Source organism: Gorilla gorilla, chromosome 5 (genome assembly GCF_029281585.2).
Source record: "Gorilla gorilla gorilla isolate KB3781 chromosome 5, NHGRI_mGorGor1-v2.1_pri, whole genome shotgun sequence".
NCBI classification, from domain to species: Eukaryota; Metazoa; Chordata; class Mammalia; order Primates; family Hominidae; genus Gorilla; species Gorilla gorilla.
In genome coordinates, this window is record NC_073229.2 from 120,226,220 (window position 1) to 120,248,314 (window position 22,095).

The window sequence follows — 22,095 nt, forward strand, 5'->3', positions numbered from 1 at the left end:
ATGTATTCTGATAGATATATTCACAACAAGTATATAAAAAAAGAATGTTGAGAGTATATTCCCTAAATAAAATATTATAATGGCTTCCTATAACTCCTAAGATTAATATCAGATTCTTTACTACAGATTCTAGGAATCTGCATTATCTGATTTTTGCTGACATTTCTCGAATGGTCAAATATTATACTTCTTCTAGCTGTCTGCTCCAGCCTCACCTGACTTCTTCATTCATGCACTTGAATGTGTCTTGTCACAACTCACAATCGAGACTTTGCATATGTCATTTCCTCTTTCTGGAGTATTTTAGCTCTATTCTTCCTCCTAAATAACTTCTCTTTCAGCTCTCATCCCATATTCAGGAGACGTGAGGTCAAATTCCGTCATTTTTCTTTATAACATTTCATACCATTCTTTCCCTTTTCTTTTTTTGGAAACAGGGTCTTGCTCTGTCTCCCAGACTGGAATGCAGTGGCACAATCATAGCTCAACCTCCTGGGCTAAAACAATCCTCCCACCTCAGCCTCCTGAGTAGTTAGGACTTCAGGTGCATGCCACCATGCCTGGCTAATTAAAAAATAAAAAAAAAATCATAGAGACAGAGTCTTGCTATGTTTCCCAGGCTGGTCTCAAAGTCCTGGGCTCAAGCAATCCTCCTGCCTTGGCCTCCTAAAGTATTGAAATTGCAGGCATGAGCCACCTTACCCAGCCTCTATTCCTTCCTTTGAGAGCACTATTTCAGTTGTTATTTCTCATTGACTTGTGAGGTTTTGTGATTAGTATCTATCCTCCCGTTAGGCTTGTTCTCCCCACATAAAATCAGAGATGACATCTATTTTGCTAAGCATCATATCCCTAGTACCTTGCACAGTTCTTGACACATTAAAGGTGCCTACCAAATATTTACTAAATTGGTGAATGAATTGGCAAAGTCGTTTCTTTCATAGGATTCTCTTATTTTGATCATGATCCTGTTGAAATAGCTTTCTCTTGATAATTCCACACTTTCATTTATCTTTTCCCTGTGACTAATGCAGTTTGATGTGGTTTGGGCATCTCTACCTGAGTGACAGGATATAGATACTATGATTGAGAGTATCCTCTAGAAGTATGGGCATTGAAGCATTTAAGACCGGAGGAAAGGGATATGCTAATCTTGGCAATATATATCAACATATGTTAAGAAATTACATTGAAGAGTTAATAAATTAAATTGTATTAAGAAGTAGAATATTTAACAGAAAATATCCCTGCAACAAAAATTAGAATTTAAATATGTATTTCTCCATGCCCGTATTATTTATGAGCAAATAATCATCACTTTTCCAGGCGTAAAAATGGCCTCAAAGTTATTGCATGAATATGGATCCACATACACACACAAAATGAACTTTTAAAATATTACCAAGAACCTTACACACACCATCTTCATCTGTGTAATAGTCCTTCAGAGGAAGGTATACATTACTGTTACAATGTTTACAAATGAATAAATTAAGGGACAGAGGAGTTGAAAAACTTTCCCCAGGTTATACAGCAGCAGAGTCAAAAATAAAATCCACATCTGTATGACTACTGAGCCCTAGTTTGGTACACTGCGAGCCAAGGATATGAAAGTTTTGCTGAAATTAATGAGGCTGGAATGTATATGTCATGTTTTAATCTAAGTCAGTGTTTCTTCAAATTTGATGCTGCTCTGTGAAAGATTCCAAAATCAAACAAGTTTTGGATATGCTGCATGTCATACTCAATAGTCCTCCCTTATTTGTGGTTTCAGTTACCTGTGGTCCTCAGTGATCTGAAAAGATTACATGAAAAATTCCAGAAATAAACAACTCACAGGTTTTAAATTGCGTGCTGTTCTGAGTAGCACGATGAAATCTCATGCCATCCCTTTGTCTAGTGTATTCATGCTGTGTTGGTCATTTTGCAGCTAGCTGGCTTGGTTATCAGACCTTGTCACAGCATCTCAGTGCTTATGTTCAAGTAACCCTTCTTTTACTTAATAATGGCCCCAAAGCACAAGGATGCTGGCTATTTGGATACGGCAAAGAGAACACATAAAGCACTTTGTTTAATGAAAAAGTGAAAGTTCTGTACTAAATAAGGAAATTTAAAAAATCGTATGCTGAGGTTGCAACCTATGATGAGAATGACTCTGCTATCCATGAAATTGTGAAGAAGGAAAAAGTAATTCATGCAGAGCATATATTGGGTTGGTACTATCAGTGGTTTCAGGCATCCACCGGGGGTCTTGGAATGTATCTCTCATGGATAAGTAAAAACTACTGTACTCAAAAAGTTCTGACAATGTTTTTTAATAAAGAAATAGCTTTTTTTATTGCTTAACCCAGCACTTCTAAAAACATACCTGAATAGGGAAGCTATTCTTGGAACCTATTCCAGGCTAGAGGGAACTACAAAGTTTTTTTCTTCATTTTTTTTTTCTAATGCAAACCTGTGTCCTAGGAAGACAAGTTTTTGTTGTTGTCATTGTTGTTGTTATTTCAATACGTTTTTGGGAAACAGGTGGTGTTTGGTTACATGAATAAATTCTTTAGCGGTGATTTCTGAGATTTTGGTGCACGCATCTCCTGAGCAGTGTACACGGTACCCAAAGTGTAGCACAATTTTGATAGCACTCCATGTCCTTTCTCACCTCATGCTTCTGCTCAGGCTGTTCTTTTGGCCTGGAACACCTATGTCCTCTTCGTGATATGTGGTAAATTCTTATTTACACACTAGTTTAAATGTCACATCATCTGTGAAGCCATCTATTAACCCTTCAATCACATGCCCATATATACAGAATAAGCACTAATGAGCTATAATGTCATAAAATAATGTGAATGATCCCTCACCTTTCAAGAGCATCTCCTATGTTTAAACCCAGCTCTAAACATTGCAAATCTCATTTCTTATTTAATACTTACAATAATTACTTATTATTATCTAATTTCCCTCCAGTTCACATATCAGTTCTCAGATTCTCTTTCCAGGAAACTCCTCTATGGAGATGATTACATTGCCTGATTGACTCCTTTCCTCAACTTTCGCTTGAATACATTCAACTAGGCTTGCCCCACCATTCACCATAGCTTTTCCTGTCTAACATACCAACAGCTGCTACATTAATGAATTCAGACAAAGTATCAGTCCTCATTTATTTAAATTATCAGCAGCATTTGACAAAGTTAGTCCCTTTTTAGAAGTTCAAACCCATTCTTCACTTTTCTTTCAGGATGCTGTCATTTCTGGTTTGCTTTGTACATCACTGGCAATTTTTTTTATGGTCTACTTTGCCGGTTCTTCTCATCTTTACAACTTCTATATGTTGTCCTGCCCCAGCCTTTGGCACTAATTCCATTGGTGATTTCATCAAATTTCATGTTGGGCATTATGGCTAAGAGGACAGACCTTTGCACCAGGCTGTCTGGCTTTGAATTACAGCTCAACTAGCTTGTTAGATGTGTAACCATGGGCTAGCGATCTATCTCTACCTTTCTATGTCTACCTCTCTTTTACCTCATCGGTAAAAGTAGGGATTATAGCAGTACCTCGGTCACAGAACTATTGTCATATTACATGATGTGATGTTTGTAAAGAGCATAATGTCCAGCACTATATGTTTTTGCTGATATTATCTGTAATCTAATGACTCATAAAACCTATCTAGCTGGGATTTCTGCTACAAACTTGTGAATCATATATCCAACTACCTATACAATGTCTATACTTGGAAGTCTAATATATATCTCAAATTTATTATATATAGAATGGAAAGTCTTATCATCACTCTTAAACCAGGCAAGCTTAGTAAATGGCAACTACATCCAGTTGCAGATGCAAAAAGACTCGGATGCTTCCTTGATTCCTTTCTCTCAGACCATCAATCCATCTGTCAAATCTAGAGTGTTCTGAATTCAAGTTTTCCAGAATCTCACCTCAATCATTCTAATCCAACCCCCCCAGGATCCCTCATCTCAATAATTGTACTAGTTTACTGCCCTTCTGTGGACTATATTCAACATAGCAGAGTGGTTATTTTAAAATATAAGTCAGCTCATATCTCTCCTCTGCTTCTAGGCTTCTGTGACTTTTTACCTCACTGATTAAAATCTGGAGTTCTTACACAGGTTTATAAGAATTTACCTAATCTGTCCCATCACTCCCTTAATCTCTCTAATCTCGTCTACAAGTTTCACTTCTTTAAGTCCACTCTCACTGCTCTGGTCCCCTCACAGGTCCTGTGGGAATCTAGACATGGTTTTCTCTCAGCCTCCTTGTGCTTGCCATTCCTCTGTCTAGTGTGTTATTGTCTAAGGCATGTGTGTGTGTGTGTGTGTGTGTGTGAGTGTGTGTGTCTTATTCTTTCAGATCTTTACTTAAAATTCACCTTCCCAAGGCCTTTGCCTACTCTATTGAAAATTGCAGCTCCACTCTACCCCAGCCCCTTTTTCTCCTTACTTTTTTCGCTGGAGCTCAAAATGATCTAGCACAATATGGTTTTTATTCGTTTCTTGTTTTTTCAACTCTTCCTTCCAGAACATAAGCTCAATGAGGGGAGGAATTTTTATATCCTCTGTTCACTGAATATGTCTGGTGTTAGAGCACCCAGCACATATTAGGCACTTAAGCAAGAGTCATACAATGAATTCCTTCCCATAAGGGATAAAGAAAGTGAAGCTCACAGACACAAATCATTTTCCACTACTATCCAAAATTTACCCAAGGGATCCAAAGTCAAAGCACAGCATTAGAAGACACAGGTCAGCATCTAGGCTACACATACTGAAGGAATATGTAATTCATAGAAGATAATAATAGAATAGCCAAATGCATACTCTTCTTCTCACTAGAAGGGATTTCCCTGAGAAAAGGAGCAGTTTTAGTCGTCTTTATAACCCTGGCACCTAATATAGTGTGGGAATCACAGCAGCAGCGGTGTGCTGGAGCCAGCTCCCCAAGCTCAGAAGAGTGGGTTGTGTGCTCTCTTCCAATCCTGCTTTTTGTGACATATGTAGGTAGCTTGGAATTGGCCTTACTGAGAATATTTACACCATGGAAATTAGCAAACAAGTCAGGGTTTATTAAATATGTACCTGAAAAGCACTGCAAAGAAGATAGTTAAAAAGATATATATTGTTGTATGAGTGAATGAATTCATGAGTAAAATGTATGAGGTAGATATTATAGTCTGAGGCATCTTTTAGCATACAGATGCTGTAGATAAGGTGAAAACGTAAAAACTGTTGATCGATAACTTTCAATGGACATTACAAAAACAAACAATAACAAATAAAATCTTTGATATAGGACATAGTTCAATTTCTTACTCCATGAGCTCTATTTAGATAGAGCTCTCTGTCTTCCCTATGGGATAATAAAAAATAAGGCTCAAATTTCCTCCTAAGTATAGTATCCCCCATAATGTATATTCACTTTGTATTTTATCATTATGTGTCTGTGAATATACATAATTTTTCCACTAGACAAGTCCTTCTTAAATATTTTTAAATCACCATTTATTTTAAGAAAGTCACCTTCATATAAAAAGGCAAAGATACAAAAAAAATATGCATACAATTTCCAGAGGAGCACAGATCTTCAAAATACCGTGCCACCCTTGCTCCCACTCCAAGCAACAGGCTCCAGGTTAAGAACTCTGCACTCGAAGTAGAGGATTCTAGGGGCAGGCTATTTTTCTAAGTTATTGCCTATTCCCAGCATGTGTCTGACATACTGACACTTAAAAAAAGAAAACAAAGAAAAAAAAATAAGACTTGCAGATTGAATAAATGGATGGAATGAATAGTTATTTTAGTTGCTTCTTAGATCTTCTCTTTCCCTGAACACCTCCAATTTTGTCAACTACTTTTTATAAAGCATGATTTTCAGAACCTATAACTTCTGGATCTCCCTCCTCTGATACTCAATGTTCTTGATTTTGGAGAAAGTCAAACTACTGCCGCATTCCCCCAAACTCAAATACAGAGTTATCATTGTAGTTTAAGATTCAAGTAATGTTCCAGGCAACATTTCTTTAATCACTCACGATCCACAGTGATCTTTCATTTAGCTAAAACTCTAGATTTTTTTCACCTAAAAGACTATAGCTAGATCCTTCTATCATTCTATTGCCCTAGTGGACTTTTAAATTTAACTCCATATTTTTACCATTAAATTCCATTGTCAGTTTCAGCCACTGTTCTAGCCTGTGAAGCTCTTTGGAAATTACATAACATAGTTGTCAGAACTCCCAGTTAGAGTCATTCCCAAATGTATTCAGTATGTCTTATGTGTCATCAAATAGTTCATTAAAAATTACTTTAAGAATAATAGAAGCCAGGGACCTCCTGCAGTTTTACAGTGAGCCATTAATCAATACTGTTTGGTAGGAAAGATCTATCACCTACAGATTCAACAAACTGCTTAACTATTCAACCCACATTTATTCATCCTATCCACAAGGAAATCTTAGGAAATTTCAAATGTGCTGTTGAAATCCAGGGGATTTAGATGAGACATGGTACATTCTGTTACTGTAACTTTTCCCTGAGATACTGTTGTATACACCTCCTTTGTGCTCTCATAAAATTTTGTGCATGTCTCTGTCATAGTCTTTACCAAAATGTACCCTAATTTTCTTTTGCATCTGTCTTCTCAAGTACAGTGAAGTCCTTGAAGAATTAATCTGTGCATCCTTTGTCTCTGTATTATCAGAACCTTATGTGTAATAGTTAATAAATATTTGTCAAACAGATGAGTAAATAATAGGAGTCTCATATTTTACCTTAGGATGTGAAAATCTGTATAAAGTTCACAATTTTCTCTGGACTTATTCTAGGAAGCAAATCACTAAAGATGATTCACAACAATTTGGGAGAATAGAGGAGGCATTTCATTTCTTTGTGCCTCACTTACAACATTCTTACTACTTTAACTTTATGCACATATGGAATGTGTGACTTGATTTTATAACAGAAAGACATTTTTATCCTTCTTAAGCTAAAACTGTACATGCTATTCTGATTATTTCTGTTTTCCTCCTTTTATGCTAAAACTGTACATGCTATTATGATTATTTCTGTTTTCCTCCTTTATATGTAACCTTTTGTATTTCTTTTTAAAAGGTCAGAAACAGTATCTCATTAACACTTCAGAAAAATAGTTGCCAATGTTTCCATTCATAGACCTCATACTTGGAGTGTCTCCTTTAAAATTATATGAAAATGATAAAATGCCACAAAATCACAGTGTTCCTGAATATTTATGCAATCTTGTATATAAAATTTACTTCAGACTTTCTGCTGCTTGCCTGATAGTAATAAATTTATTAGTGTATTTAGAATATAAAATGTCATTTTATGCCTGCCTTTTGATGGCCAGACACTCATCAATTTTTTTCCAAAGCCAGATTTCTATAAGGAGACACTCATCAATAAAATATCCAGTGTTCCTGCACAGAGGTTGAGTAATTAGTTTCTACCACAGACTGAAAAACTCAATGTATGGAGAACAAAATAACCTTGTACATTATGTGCAATCTTTATTAATTGAACTTTAAGCTAGCTCTTGAGATTTTTATGCAGTCTGCAACAAAAAGGTCAATGGAATGGCAATGAATCCTCTTGTATTTATTAGTTCATTTTGCAAATGCTAACATTGGGTGAGAATTGATTCGATTTGTTTGTGATCCAATACCAAAGGGGTATTATTCATTAAGATTTACATGGAAAATAACATACCCTAGGGAAATCAGAAGGAACATTTGCAATAGCAATGGTCTTACTAGAGGTTGACCATGATTCTCATTTCACACCATTTCTTAAAATTATCAAAAAGTGTCCTCAAAGGAATTATTACTTGGAATTTAACACACACACACACTGACACACACACACACACACACACATATGTAATATTTAAAATGCTGTTCTAGGCTCCAAAGTTACAACATAAATAAAACAGTCAATGTCCTCAAAAATCTCACAATCTAATGAGAAAACAGAAATTCATTCTCAAATTCATTTACAAGGTAAAGTAAAGGAAATACTTTGATGTCAATATGAAATTATCTATGGGAGTACAGAGGATTTAAAGATGAAACTTTATAAAGTGAGAAAGATTTCACTTTTGTCTTAGATGATTAGAATTTCACATGTTTTAATAGAGATATTAATCAAAAGCCAAAATATGGACAAGAACTCTGGAAATAGCTAAAGAAATTTACAATTTTGGGAAATGGAGAACAGAGCTGTATGACTGAGATATGGTGAGGAGTGATGATCGATAAGCCAAGAAGTGAAGACGCAGGTTAGAATTTGAAGAACCGCCTTTCTTTTCCATGTTAAGTTGTCAGGTAGTGAGGTACTACTGAACAGTTTGACCTTTGGAATGGGTTGAGTTAAACATGAGTGTCTATGTTTTAGAAAGTTATCATTTGTGACAACACACCGTTGTAAAATCTGTAGTTTTCCTAATATATGTGAAGATACTCTTGGCTGTGACAATGTATTAAAAGGAAGGGAAAGATACATTAAAAGTTAGAATTAGGACTTAGTGTTTGAATGTAAATGGAAGTTTAGGAGGCATCAGGATTAAAGACGGCATCAAGATTTCTACTTAGTACATTGCATACATGTGTAATCAAGTGTGAATTATTAAACAAAACTAGATACTTCATATCTCATTATGTAACTACTACTTAATATTTTTAACCTAAGTGTTCTTAATTCTGCAAAGAATTCTAAATTTAAAATGCCTAAGTAATCTTTTTCAGTTCATGCAAATATATATGTGTGGGAATGTTTGTGTGGGTGTCTTGTTTTACTAAAATATCTTCAAGAATAATGTTTTAGGGAAAAAAATATTAAGAACATAAAAATTGGCCAGGTGCGGTGGCTCATGCCCATAATCCCAGCACTTTGGGAGGCCAAGGCAGGTGGATCACCTGAGGTCAGGAGTTCAAGACCAGCCTGGCCAACATGATGAAACCCCATCTCTACTAAAAATACAAAAACTTAGCCAGATGTGTTGCGGGGGCTGGGGGGTGCCTGTAATCCCAGCTACTCAGGAGGCTGAGGCAGGAGAATCACCTGAACCTGCGAGGTGAAGGTTGCAGTGAGCTGAGATGGCACTACTGCACTCCAGCCTGGGCAAACAAGAGTGAAACTGTCTTAAAAAAAAATAAAAGAACATAAAAATGTACATTTTACCCTCATGTTCAATTATTTCATTAAGGAAGTCACAGGTTTCCTCCTTGAGGAGGCGGGGAAATCTTCATTCTTTTACATACTCCAATTCTGGAGACAAGATTTCATTCTGTTGCCCAGGCTGGAGTGCAGTGGTGCAATCACAGCTCACTGCAACCTTGACCTCTTGGGCTCCAGCTATCCTCCCATCTCAGCCTCCTCAGTAGCTGGAATGATAGGCATGCACCACCACGCCCAGCTATTTTTTTTTTTTTTTTACTAGAGACAAGGTCTTGCTATGCTGCACAGGCTCATATTCTCCCTTTCTACCTGGTCAATGTCACCAGGAATTTATATCATTTTATCCTATGATTATTAGAATATGTTTATATATGAAGATATATTTAATAGTTACTTATTTCATTTGATATCACATATGGATATGTATGCACGTGTGTGTAAAAATATGTGTGTAAAGTCTCAAAAAATAATCAGAGGTTATTTCAATAAAACACAATAAAACTTTCCTGATTTGTCATGACAATTGTATGCAGATATAAACTTTCTAATATCACATCTTTATACAGAAGTAGGTAACAATGTTATTGAGAGATCGTTGTTTATTTCTTAAAAATTATGTGCGCTAATGTAAATGTTCATATGTAGATGTAGGTATTTAAAAGATGGCATATATTATAAATATATTTATTACAATGACAAGTAAGAACAATATATCAGAAATTTTACATATAAATACAGCACTAAATTTACCTGAGTTTAAAAAAAAAGATTACTAGGTCCTTGCCATTAATTTAAAATAATAATTATGTTTTGTTTTTTACTGAGATAATTTTCTAATTCTTACTTCCTTTTCCTTTTATTTGAGTCCTTGGATCTGTAATTGCCTTGAATTTTTTTGGCCAATAAAATTTTCATGTCAAGTGCTTCTCTAAGAGGTGTTATAAATTTTTTCTCTCAAAGTTGACCCAAATGGGCCATGAGTTCACTTTTGAGACACATTTTGCTACAATACAGTCATCTTGTCTTAGAGTTATATGTGTAAACAGCCCTAAGCCTATAACTTTACTTATAATCACATATGATTCATTGGATTTGAAGTTCAAGCTTATTAATTTTCTTTTTTTGATCAGCTTTTTCAGGTTGAAAAATCTTAAGCTCTAGATGTAGTTGAGTTTGATACCCACATCAAATGTCATGTAGAAATTGCATGTTTTACCCCTGTATACCAAATTTGAAAAGAAAACATCTTCCCATTATACCAGAGAGAATAGTTTAAACTTAGTTTCCTCTCATGCATCATGCTACACTGGAATGTGTGACATGCTGTGCCAATAGACATTACATATGGAAACAGGAGAGAACTTTGAAGAGCTGACAGAAGGCTAGAGTGACTAAAGCAGACTGTACAAAGCCAAGAGAGTGGTAGGCAGGTCCAGACTTCCTTGGTCTTGGGCTATGGGAAAATAGCAGTCAGAAATAGACTTTCAGGACTTCAACATCAGCTAAGTGAATAAGGAATGGCCAAATGCTTGAATGGGGAGTAGGGGAGGAGACCAGTGCATATTTCAACAATATTATCATGTGACAGCATTATTTAAGATGATTTTAAGTTCAGTCAGGGCAAATACACACACAAACAAACATATACGCGTGTGTGTGTATATGCATATGTATGTATTTTCTAGACACTTTCCTTCTTCCTCTTTGTCCTAAATTTCCATCTCTCAGGTGAACAGAATTCTTATTCTGCCTTCTTTATATTCAAGAACTCAACACTACAGCATCCCACCGTTACCTCAACTACTCTCCTTACCCAAATTAAAGTTAAATCTATGAGGAGTGTGTTAATTTCCTAGGGCTGCCATAATAAATAACCACAAACTGGGTGGCTTCAAACAACAAATATTTATTCTTTCACAATTCTGGAGGCTAGAAGTCCAAACTGAAGGTGTCGATAGTGTCAGGCTTTCTCCGATGGCTCCAAAAAGAATCATTTCTTGCTCCCTCTATCTTCTGGTGGTTGCTAGCAAGTTTCTTGTTTTGTGGCAGCTTAACTACAATCTCTGCTTCTTCTCTAATAGACTTCTTTCTGTGAGTCTGTGTGTCTCCAAAGCTCTCTCATATCACCAGTCATTGGATTTAGGGCCTAACCCTGTCCAGTGTGATTTTCATCTTTTTCTTTCCATCTTTTCTTTATTGACGTATATTTGATGGATGAAAATTGTATAAATAAGATATACAGCATGCTTTTGATATACATATACATTGTAAAATAATTACTATAATAAAGTTAATTGGTGGATCCATCTTAACTTGATTGCATTGGCAAATGATGTATTTCCCAATAAGGTCCCATTCACAGGTACCAGGGGTTAAGACTTCAACATGTTTTTTAGGGGTGCCATAATTCAGTGCACAACAGGGGGCTAATCTCAGCTAAGTGTTTAGAAGGACAACCACATTATCTGATTAAATCAATTTACATAAAAGTCAGAATAACACTGCCTTTCTAAAGAAGAAGTTTATAACACAAATGTACTGAATAATGTACACACTGTTAAGGGTAAGAGCATTCCTAGTAACTGCTTTCTATCCAGAGCTTTCAACTTTCCACCTTCAGTAAACTCAAGGCCAAGGTTATATTTCTCTACCCATTTGCCAGAGTAGATCAGCTACGAAATGAAAAGGACACTTAAGCAGAAAATTTAGGTTATGTATGTTATTTCCTTTTTCTTTAGTAATGTTTTCACTTTTAGAGTAAATATTTTAATATTATTTGACCAAATTATATGAAAAATGGCTTGATACTTTATTTTAATTTTCCCATGTTAAGATGAATTTAGATCTGCATATTTGCCATACATGGTCCATATATGAAGGATAGATATAAAATATATGAAGGACATTGATGAAAAATGTTGGCAGTAGAAAACTACCCAAGTGTAAATTATTTTTTTTGTTTTGTTTGCTTGAGACGGAGTCTCGCTCTGTCGCCCAGGCTGGAGTGCAGTGGTGTGATCTCGGCTCACCGCAATCTCCGCTTTCCAGGTTCACGCCATTCTCCTGCCTCAGCCTTCCGAGTAGCTGGGATTACAGGCGCCCGCCACCACGCCCGGCACATTTTTTGTGTTTTCAGTAGAGACGGAGTTTCACCATCTTGCCCAGGCTGATCTTGAATTCCTGACCTCGTGGTCTACCCGCCTCAGCCTCCCAAAGTGCTGGGATTACAGGCATGAGCCACCGCGCCTGGCCACACAAGTGTAAATTATTTTGTGTAGTTTTCTACACAAAATAGAAGGCAGGTACAGATTTTTTGGCAGGTACAGATTTTATTTTTTCCAAAATACATTCTAAGTGTGTATTAGAAGAACAAATAAGAACAAATATGAAGAGTCATCTCGAGGCTTCATATCAGGCAATCTGGGTTCTTCCGTGCTTACTTAGGGTCAGATTTATTCGTAGTGGTGGAATGCTCACGCCTCTAAGGAATAAGTTCAGAAGAATGTGGTACTTTTATTTAGGCTGTTAAAATCCTGAAATTCAAGTTTTAAAATGATTCAAAAGGAGATAAATCTGTTTTAAAACAAAATGCATTTCTTTGTATGCAGTGAGTCAGAGTACTGCTTTGTGGTAAATTGCCTTATGTTCTGAACAATATAATGTATTTCATTTTTAATAACTCAGTTTATTTGTAAACCATGTAGTATTAACACATAGCTCAAACTATTGTATTTAATATAGAAATTGCAGTTAAAATTGGAGTGGACTCTTTTTCTTTCCCAGAACATTCATTGTTTGAGGAGAATTTAACAAGAAATTTTGATTTTTAAAAATCCCTCATCAGTGTAAGCACACCTTTACAAATAAAAATCATATTATTCTAAATTCAATTGCCATAGCATAAAATAGCCATTTAATATTTTTGCTAGGACTAGTATGTCTTCTTTGTTGATTACAAAATACTTACTATGCTAAATTTTATCATGTGATTATTGATTTCCCAAGAGCCTTTTGTCTAAATGAAAAGCTGTGTCTTAAGTTTTCTAATTAAAATTTATAGTGATAGAATTATTTTTCATGCAGCTAATTTATACTCAAGAAGATTTTTAACAGTTATTTAAACAATGATAAGTTTCTATAGTTTTTTATTCAGTTATTTTGAACACTCTGGAGCTGATCTGTTATTTTTCACAGCATGATCCCCAAACATCTGCAACAAATTCCTCTAAAAATTAGGAACATTGTTAGATATGGAAATTCAGGATCTTACCCGTACCTATTACCAGCATCTCTGGAAATATACTTCATAAATATCTTTTTCTAATAAGCCATTAGATGATTCTTATGCCTATTAAATTTTAAGAACCGAGTGTTAAAGGGAACAAACCAGTGTATCCTAACCTTTCTAACATTAGTGATCTCTAGACTTTGTAGTACATTGGGATAACCTGTTCAATGAATGTCAGCTTCTTGTAGAAGAAGTCATCCAGGGGTCAGGAAAGAGAGAAAGCCTCAACTGCCTCTTACTGCCCCTAGAGTTCTGGAGTTCTGGAAGCCTGACTGAAGATAGCAGGCAGCACGTATGGAGCTATGTCAATGAGAATGAGCCCAAGATAAATCATCACAATCAATCAACCCTTCCTTCCTTCTTTCCTTCCTTCCTTCCTTCATCTTCTTAATGCTTCCTCTATTTTTGTCAGAAGAATTGGGAGGGAGGGTTATTGGGAGAAGAGCAACAGCATATCAAAACCCTGCTTTATCTTATCTTGACCTCATTTAACACTCTTAAAAACATGTGCTTTTAAAAGGAAGTATCCAATTTTTTTCTTGTTATTGCCATAGACAAAAAATTAATAAAGGGGTATGAAGTGTCACCAACTGTCTGACCCTGGCCTACTTTCCCAATCCCAGTTCCAAGAGGCATGTACTTCTTGGTGGGTGTGACTGTTATACAATCTTTGTCTGACTTTACCTCTTATCTCCTATCTTCAGATCCTTCTTCCTGGGAGGATTTTAACATGTAAGATGAGGAATTAAAACACCATCTGAATAAGTATGAAGTGCATTGCAGTCTTTGGAAGCAACACGCAGAACTTAACCCAAACCTTATTCTATCCATCAGAAGCTCCCAGGCTACCGACTGGTCTGTCTCTCCCAGGCCTGTTACAAGAAAAGTCAGGGCTTATCATTCATCGGTTTAATTATTCCAAGACCCCCTTAGAGCTAGAGAAATGAAGAGATGGAGTGCTTAAACTTGATTGATTTGATTGAAAGACACAAAGTATCAAACCATTTTTCAGACATATGTCTCAGTGAAATTAAAAAATAAAAAAATTCAGTTTGGTTTAAACCAGAATTTGGTAAACTACAGCACTTTATGTATGTCTGCCTTCATATTACAAAAGCAGAGTGGAGCAGATGCAACATAAATTGCATAATATATGGGTACCTATAGGACATCTTTGAATTTGCCTCCTGGCCTACAATGCCTAAAATATTTACCATATGGATCTCTAGTGCATAGCTTTGCTAACCTCTGGTCTAAATGAAAACATTCATGATTTATTTTCTCCAGCATCTGAAGGCAAAATATGCATCCACTGTATTCCATAAAAAATTATTCATACATGTCTTAAAACTTGCATATTTTATTTTCATACCACCTAGCATAAGACAACCATAAATGTGTAGGAACAACAGCCTTAGCCCCAACAACCACAACAGCACCTATCATAACAGGGATTCCATACATGTTTTGATTAAATAAGTCTTTAAAAATATATGTACATTCTGCATTTTATTTATGATATACTGTCTCTCTATTTTAGAACAAATTTCATTTTCTCCAATCTTTGAATAAAATAGATGCTTTAGGAAGAATGTACAAGATTTCTAGTACTGCTTAAAGCTCAGGGGAAGAAGCTCAAGAATTTGTCCTGAAGTGTGCAAGTTTTAAAAGAACAAAGCAGCTTTCCCTTCCCCGAAATACATGTTGAAAATATTTCTATCGATAAAGTATATGTATAAATTTGGACAAATCTATGTCAAACATCTATTATAACCATTACTAATCTGTATTCCAAGCATAAGTGTATTTTAAGTTCTTAAGACATTGATGTTTGTCAATGGTCCTAAGTGTTACTAATTCTGTCGCCTGCAGCAACTCAGCATGTAGAACAGACTATATCATTCAAGGCTAGCCTTCTACAGAACATCCAACCCTGTTCAACTCACGAGGATCTACATCCTATTCACTTTAACTATAGAGTCAAGACAGATCATTCAAGTGAGCTAAGTGAGAGAGAAGGAATAAGAAGAAAGCACAACCCTTGAAAGATTTCAGATAATGAAAATAAACAAGAGCTGTAGAAGTAAGTACAAATCATGCACGTCTCTCATGGCCACTGCTTTTTTTTTTTTTGTCAGATATTGCAAAGCTATGGACCTGGGGAGATGACCTTTAAATCTTCTAGCTCAGAATTTGTTCCACAATAAAATGCTTAGGAAATGTTCATTATTTCCCTCCCTTCTTCTCATTCATTCTCACTTGGCTTTGTTCTTTTCAGTCTAGGATTCTTATTCATATTTCTACCTAATGTAAAGAGCCAACCAACATTTTTTGGACTGTGAGGGGGAAAATTTTCTTTTCCATGTAAATTTATGAAAAAGGAATTATTTAGAGCCAAATCATCCCATGTTGTATGCAAGAGGCAGACACATCACACCAAGAATGAGACTCTGGAATCAATCTGCCTGGGTTCCAGTTCAGCTGTACCACTTACAAGCTGAATGACCTTGGACAAATTGCTTAACCTCTCTGTGCATCACATTTCTCATCTCTAAAACTGGAATAGTACTACTTCATAAGCTCGTTGACAGGACTGAATGAGAACATATATGTATAGAAACCTTAAAATTGTGCCTGTATATAGTGAACACTCTTTTATCACTACGTGTTATTATTATTAGCGTTAATGAGAATCAAGCTCTCAGCATGACCCAGGGGTTCTCCAGCTCACCTTCACTGCCTTGTGTATGTCTTCCATTACACTCTCTACCACTCTGTTCCACAGAGGCCAATATGATATTAGTCCTAAAATGACATTATGCTTGTTATGCTTATCTTTGCTCATGCTGCAGTGCCTTGTCGTTATTAAGTATTCACTTTGCATAACCTATTTTCCATTAAGCTTCCACCTTGCAAAATAGAATGCCACTACATTGTACCTGAAGCCAGACACACACACACAGTTCATTTGTACACACACAGTTCATTTCTCTTTTTCCCCTTCCACTTCTAGACTGTGAAGATTTCAAGGGCAGAGAGAGAGTGTTAGGAACCCTTATGGCCATAACCCCTACCAACTCTCTGTTACATAGAAGACATTTAGAAAATGTATGTTGAATTAAAAAAAGCTTAAAGACCCAGTCATAAAATTTTGATTTCATAAAATTCTACTTAAAGTATAGCCACAGGATTTGGCTCCATGACCTCTTTTGGCAGCAATGCTCACTTATTATCATAAACAGCATATAGTACTTGTCATTATTTTTCAAAATTCAATGTCCTTTAATCTCATCTGGTTAGCTGAATTAAGAAGCTTGCTTCTATTAATGGAATTCAGTTTTCAATATATCTGAGGTGTTTCTAACAACACCATTCAGAGTTCTCTGAATCTTCTTTTTAAATAAATAATGCTCCATTTGGCCATTTCTTTGTTCTTTTATATTTATAGATTGTATAGTGTTTTTCTTAATCATTTGCACTATCTTTAATTCAACAGCAACTGAAAACAATTATATAAAACTAGTGTGTCTCCATATTCTTCATCTTTGGTGAATTTTTCCCCAAATTTACTGAAGTATCTTGCATAAAGATCTATATTTTTTTATTTAAACTGACCCTTCTCTACAAAAAAATTACTCAACAATGATTCAAAAATGATGACTCAATGATGCATTTGTGTTTGTGAAATGACCATACTAATGAATTGGATTTAATACTTTATTCAAATATATCAAATGTATTCCAAATCCAAACACTTATTTCCACCAAACCTAACAACCACCATTGTCTCTCAATTCAAGGACAGTAATAGCCTTTGAACTGGCTACTGCTTCCAGGCTTGCCCCTCTATTGTCAACAGAACAGTTGAAGTGATCATTTAAAATTGTATTCAGATCATGCTAGTTCCAAGCCAAAACCCTCTTGTATCCATTGCACTATAAAGTCTAACTCTTTACAATGGCCTTTGAGGCCCATCAAGACCTGCTGCTGCCTGGCTGTCTTACCCTTCCCCTCACACCCAGAGCACTATGGGTGTGAGGGGAACTATAGCTACAGGTATACTGGGGTGTTTTTCTTTTTTGTTTGAACATGCAGTGCTTGTTACCGTCGTGGGACTTTGCATTTTGTGTCTACTCTCCTTGTAATGCTAGATCTTGAATATAAGGCTGAGTCATTGTCTTCAACTCAAACATGACCTCCTTCATGAAATCTTCCTTTTCTGGCTGCTTCTCTTCAGTGGGCCTTTCCATCAGGTGCTGGCACCTCTCAGTCAGTTCTTTCTCAGCTCTGTCTCTTCTAATGGCCTTGCTAATTCAGCCTGCCCTTGACCTTGGTGCTCAGATTCCTCAGAGTCTGTATTACTTTTCTCTTCTGACATCTGGTTAAAGCTGCGAGCCTCATAAACCTTTTTGGCTGAGCCATTTTGCTCATAGAAGGCCCATTTATCCCCCTCAACTTATTATCCATATTGCATGATAGCTAAAGGAAACTTGGGATTGCAAAGTGAATCTGTCATGCCACAGGGCCTCCTTGACTGCTACTTGGGATCTGCATGTTAGCTTGGGATTACTCAGCACAGTAATGTCCTCCAAAACTTGAAAGCAAAAACCCTGAGCATCCCCTCAACTTAATTAAGAATTTCAAAAGATACATCCCCTAGAGGATTGGCCTCGACAAGCTGGGAAGAAAAAACAAGAGCTGTGGCAGCCACTTTTCTCTACCATTGAGCTCTTTCTCTCCACCTATTCTGGCATTTCTCAAAAGAATGCCTGAAGGCTTTTTTCCTATTGTGCATTTTTAAAGGGTATCATTCTATTGCCAAGGCTGGAGTGCAGTGGCATGATCATCTATAACCTCAAACTCCTGGGCTCAAGCAATCTTCCCACATCAGCTTCCTGAGTAGCTGGGACTACAGGTATGCACAAATGTGCCTATTATTTATTTATTTATTTATTTATTGTAGAAACAGGGTCTAATTATGTTAGCCAAACTGGTCTTGAACTCCTGCCCTTAAGAGGTCCTCCTGCCTGGGCCTCCCAAAGTACTGGGATTACAGGCATGAGCGACTGTGCTTGGCCTGTTCTTTCTACATGATTTGAAACTCCTTTATACAAAATTCCATGCAAACCCAGTCATTTATATTTGTTGGCAAACATCGAGATGAAAAGTAAAAACACTTAGTGAATCATCTTAATGTTTCATCTTTAAGTTACTAAGCATCTGGGTCTTGGCAAAACATCCAAATAATAAACTCACCCATCAAGCCTGGTCTTGATATAGAGGAAGAAACTGAGGGGCTTTCTAAAGACTGATGTTAAACTATACATTAAAATAATGCTTTAAATAACAGAAATTGAGTGTCTCTTTCCCACCTCTACCCCATGGCAGGCAGATGCCTTACCACTGTAGGAAGAAAGACATGTAGAAAAGCAAAAGAGAAAAATGTACTATCATTATTTGACTGGCTTGGACACAAATATAGGGAATGGAGAAAATGATTTTCTCCCTACACATAATAGAAAAAGGGAGATAGAGATAATAAAAACTAAGTTCAAATAAATCATTATCAACAAAAGTAATCAAAAGAGTAGCTCAATTACTTAAGTGTGATTTATTCAGCATGCTGAGCCATTAAATTATACCCATGATTTGGGAAACACACACACACACACACACACACACACACACACACAAATCTGAGTTACCAAATAGATAAAAGAACTCAGGCCACTTCCTGGCCCTCATTATTTGCTCTCATTCTAGAAATAATTCTAAATCCTTGACTTTTCTGACTTCTCAGCCAAGGTCTTTTTGAAAGCACCGAATCAGATGTTGGATGGTAAAAACAAAAACAAGAAAACACTGGTACAATGAATTCAAATGTTGTGACAGCAAATAGTAATATATATATGTATATATGACAGATGTTTGGGAGCCAATTTATATGGATGTCTATGCCTCTTCTCTAGTTTTTATTTAGTGATTATTTTGATCTTTTATGTGCAGAATTATAACCAATACACTGCATACTTTATATGCAATATTGTGTTTGTGGTTTTACTCATTTAACAATCCTAAGACAGCTATACACAGTTTCAACAAAGAAATTAATTTACTCTATAAAGCATTTTATTATTTTTTCTAATTGGGACTTCTAATAGTATTGAAAGTAGATAGTTAAGCAGAATAGTCTTACAAACAACATCCGGAAGCCATGTGCAAGTGAAGATTGTAATAAGAAAGAGGAGACACTTTGAAGTCAGGTTTGGATTTGACCCACAGCTGCCAATACCTTCCAGCTTCTTAATATGTACCAGTTGTCTGAGTTATCAGAACCTTTTAAAATGAGAAAACTAAAACCTACCTTACAATAATGCTTTCGTAATTATATGACAATCACACACCCACAAAAACACTAAACAAATGTTACAAAATATGGACAAATTTCTTCATTTACAATGTCTTATGCATTTGAAAAAAGAACAATTAGGTGATATTTGACTTTTTAAAGACAAGACAGATCCATTTCTTCATACTTGTATTATCTTTAAATGTGTTTGAATCCAGTATCAAAATATAAGGGTGAAAAGGTACTAAATTCAGTGGAAAATTAAATTACTTTTCTTTCAAGCATAGTCCAAGGCTATGTAGAAATCCACAAAGAAATCAGATTGAATTTTGTTTTAAAATCTACTGCTTTAGGAAAGAAAAAAAATGCAAGTGTTTGAGGGACATAAAATCAGAACATAACGTTGTTTGTGTGTGTGCGCAAGCATGTGTGCATGGGTGTATGTAATGAGAACAAGATGCTTAACAAGTATTCTCGGTTAGTTCTAAGTGTAAGAAGCCCCTTGGGTCTGTCCTATAGCAAAAATGCATTTTTTTGACGGGATAAGCTTATGTAACATACTTCTGGTGGCATTATCTTAAAGAGAAAACTGAATCTGCCCTTTATAATACTTTAAGTTATTCCATAGTTTAAAGATATTTGTTCTTGATTGGGCAAAACATCCAAATAATAGCATTTACCTCTGTTTATATTAATCACGTATGTTGGCTGACACACATCACCATTAAAATGACAGATGTTTAGGCAAATCTTCGAATTATTTGATCTTTATATTGCTAAGCATTCAGATAGTTGTATACATCCAGATGATTTAGCAACTTTTTTTGTTTGTTTTTTGTGACATGGGCACAATTTATTCTGTAAATGGGAAACTTTAAATATATTTGATTATCGAGATATCTTATACTCACTTTCTTAGACTTTCAACTATAACCTAGAACATTCTTTCTTTTTAATGATATTTCCCTTATTATATATTGTAACCATTTAAGCTATTCAATAACTTTTTTTTTGAGACAGAGTCTTGCTCTGTCACTGAGGCTGGAGTGCAGTGGTGTGATCTCGGCTCATTGCAACTTCCATTTCCGAGGTTCAAGCGATTCTCCTGCCTCAGCCTCCCCAGTAGGTGGAATTACAAGTGCCTGCTACCACACCCAGCTAATTTTTGTATTTTTAGTAGAGACGGGGTTTCACCATGTTGGCCAGGCTGGTCTTGAACTCCTGACCTCAAGTGATTCACCCGTCTTGGCCTCCCAAAGTGCTGGGAGTACAGGCATGAGCCATTGCGCCCGACCATCAGTAACATTTTTGTAAAATTTAACAGAAATCGGGCTGGGTGCGGTGGCTCACGCCTGTAATCCCAGCACTTTGGGAGGCCGAGGCGGGCAGATCACGTCAGGAGATCAAGACCATCCTGGCTAACACGGTGAAACCCCACCTCTACTAAAAATACAAAAAAAATTAGCCGGGCGTGGTGGCGGGCGCCTGTAGTCCCAGCTACTCAGGAGGCTGAGGCCAGAGAATGTCCTGAACCAGGGAGGCGGTGCTTGCAGTAAGCCGAGATCATGCCACTGCACTCCAGCCTGGGCCACAGAGCGAGACTCCATCTCAAAAAAAAAAAAAAAAAATTAACAGAAATCACAAATAGATATCAACAAAGAACACAATAATACAGAAAGATTTATGTTTTTAGCATGCATTATTTCTTTTGGATTTCTTTTGGTTATGTAGCTACATATAGAGTACATCCAGTGCATTTAACTAACATACTTCTTTATTTCTCTTTCTCATCAGATTTAGAATGTAATAACTCAAGGATTTGATAATACAGTGAAGTAGTATAACAACTGTCTACATGCTTCCCATGATATGTTCTCTATATTGTAAGTATATATTTACTTTCTCAATCTAGCTTGATTGTGGGAGAAATGTGTTCAATTAGAACTTATAGATGATTTATATTGTTTCAGAAAATTTTGAACTAAAACTCAACCAAGTTACAGAATAATTTCAGACGGTTACCTTCTATGAGGAGATCTTTTATAAACTTAGTTTTAACATTCTATCAAAGTTAAAGTTAAAAATAATTTTCTGTCATGGTAGGTAGGATAATATATCCATCATGTCTAATCATATTTTAAAATAAATCTTACAGTTAATAATCTTAAAATTTCTATATTCTTTTGTTTTCTAGATAAAAGTAAAAAAATTAGACATGGAAAATTTTATGTTCTCAATATAATTTG

The 22,095-nt window shown here is 35.9% G+C and overlaps 1 protein-coding gene across 2 annotated transcripts in view; it reads left to right on the top strand.

Annotated features, from left to right (window-relative positions):
* Positions 1-22,095, top strand: part of FUT9 (fucosyltransferase 9) — a 203,386-nt gene that overhangs the window by 75,659 nt on the left and 105,632 nt on the right. For both annotated transcript variants that reach the window (XM_004044422.5, XM_055391556.2), the window contains exon 2: positions 21,644-21,732. The gene's annotated coding sequence lies outside the window, so the exon portion shown is untranslated. The remainder of the gene's footprint in view (positions 1-21,643; positions 21,733-22,095) is intronic.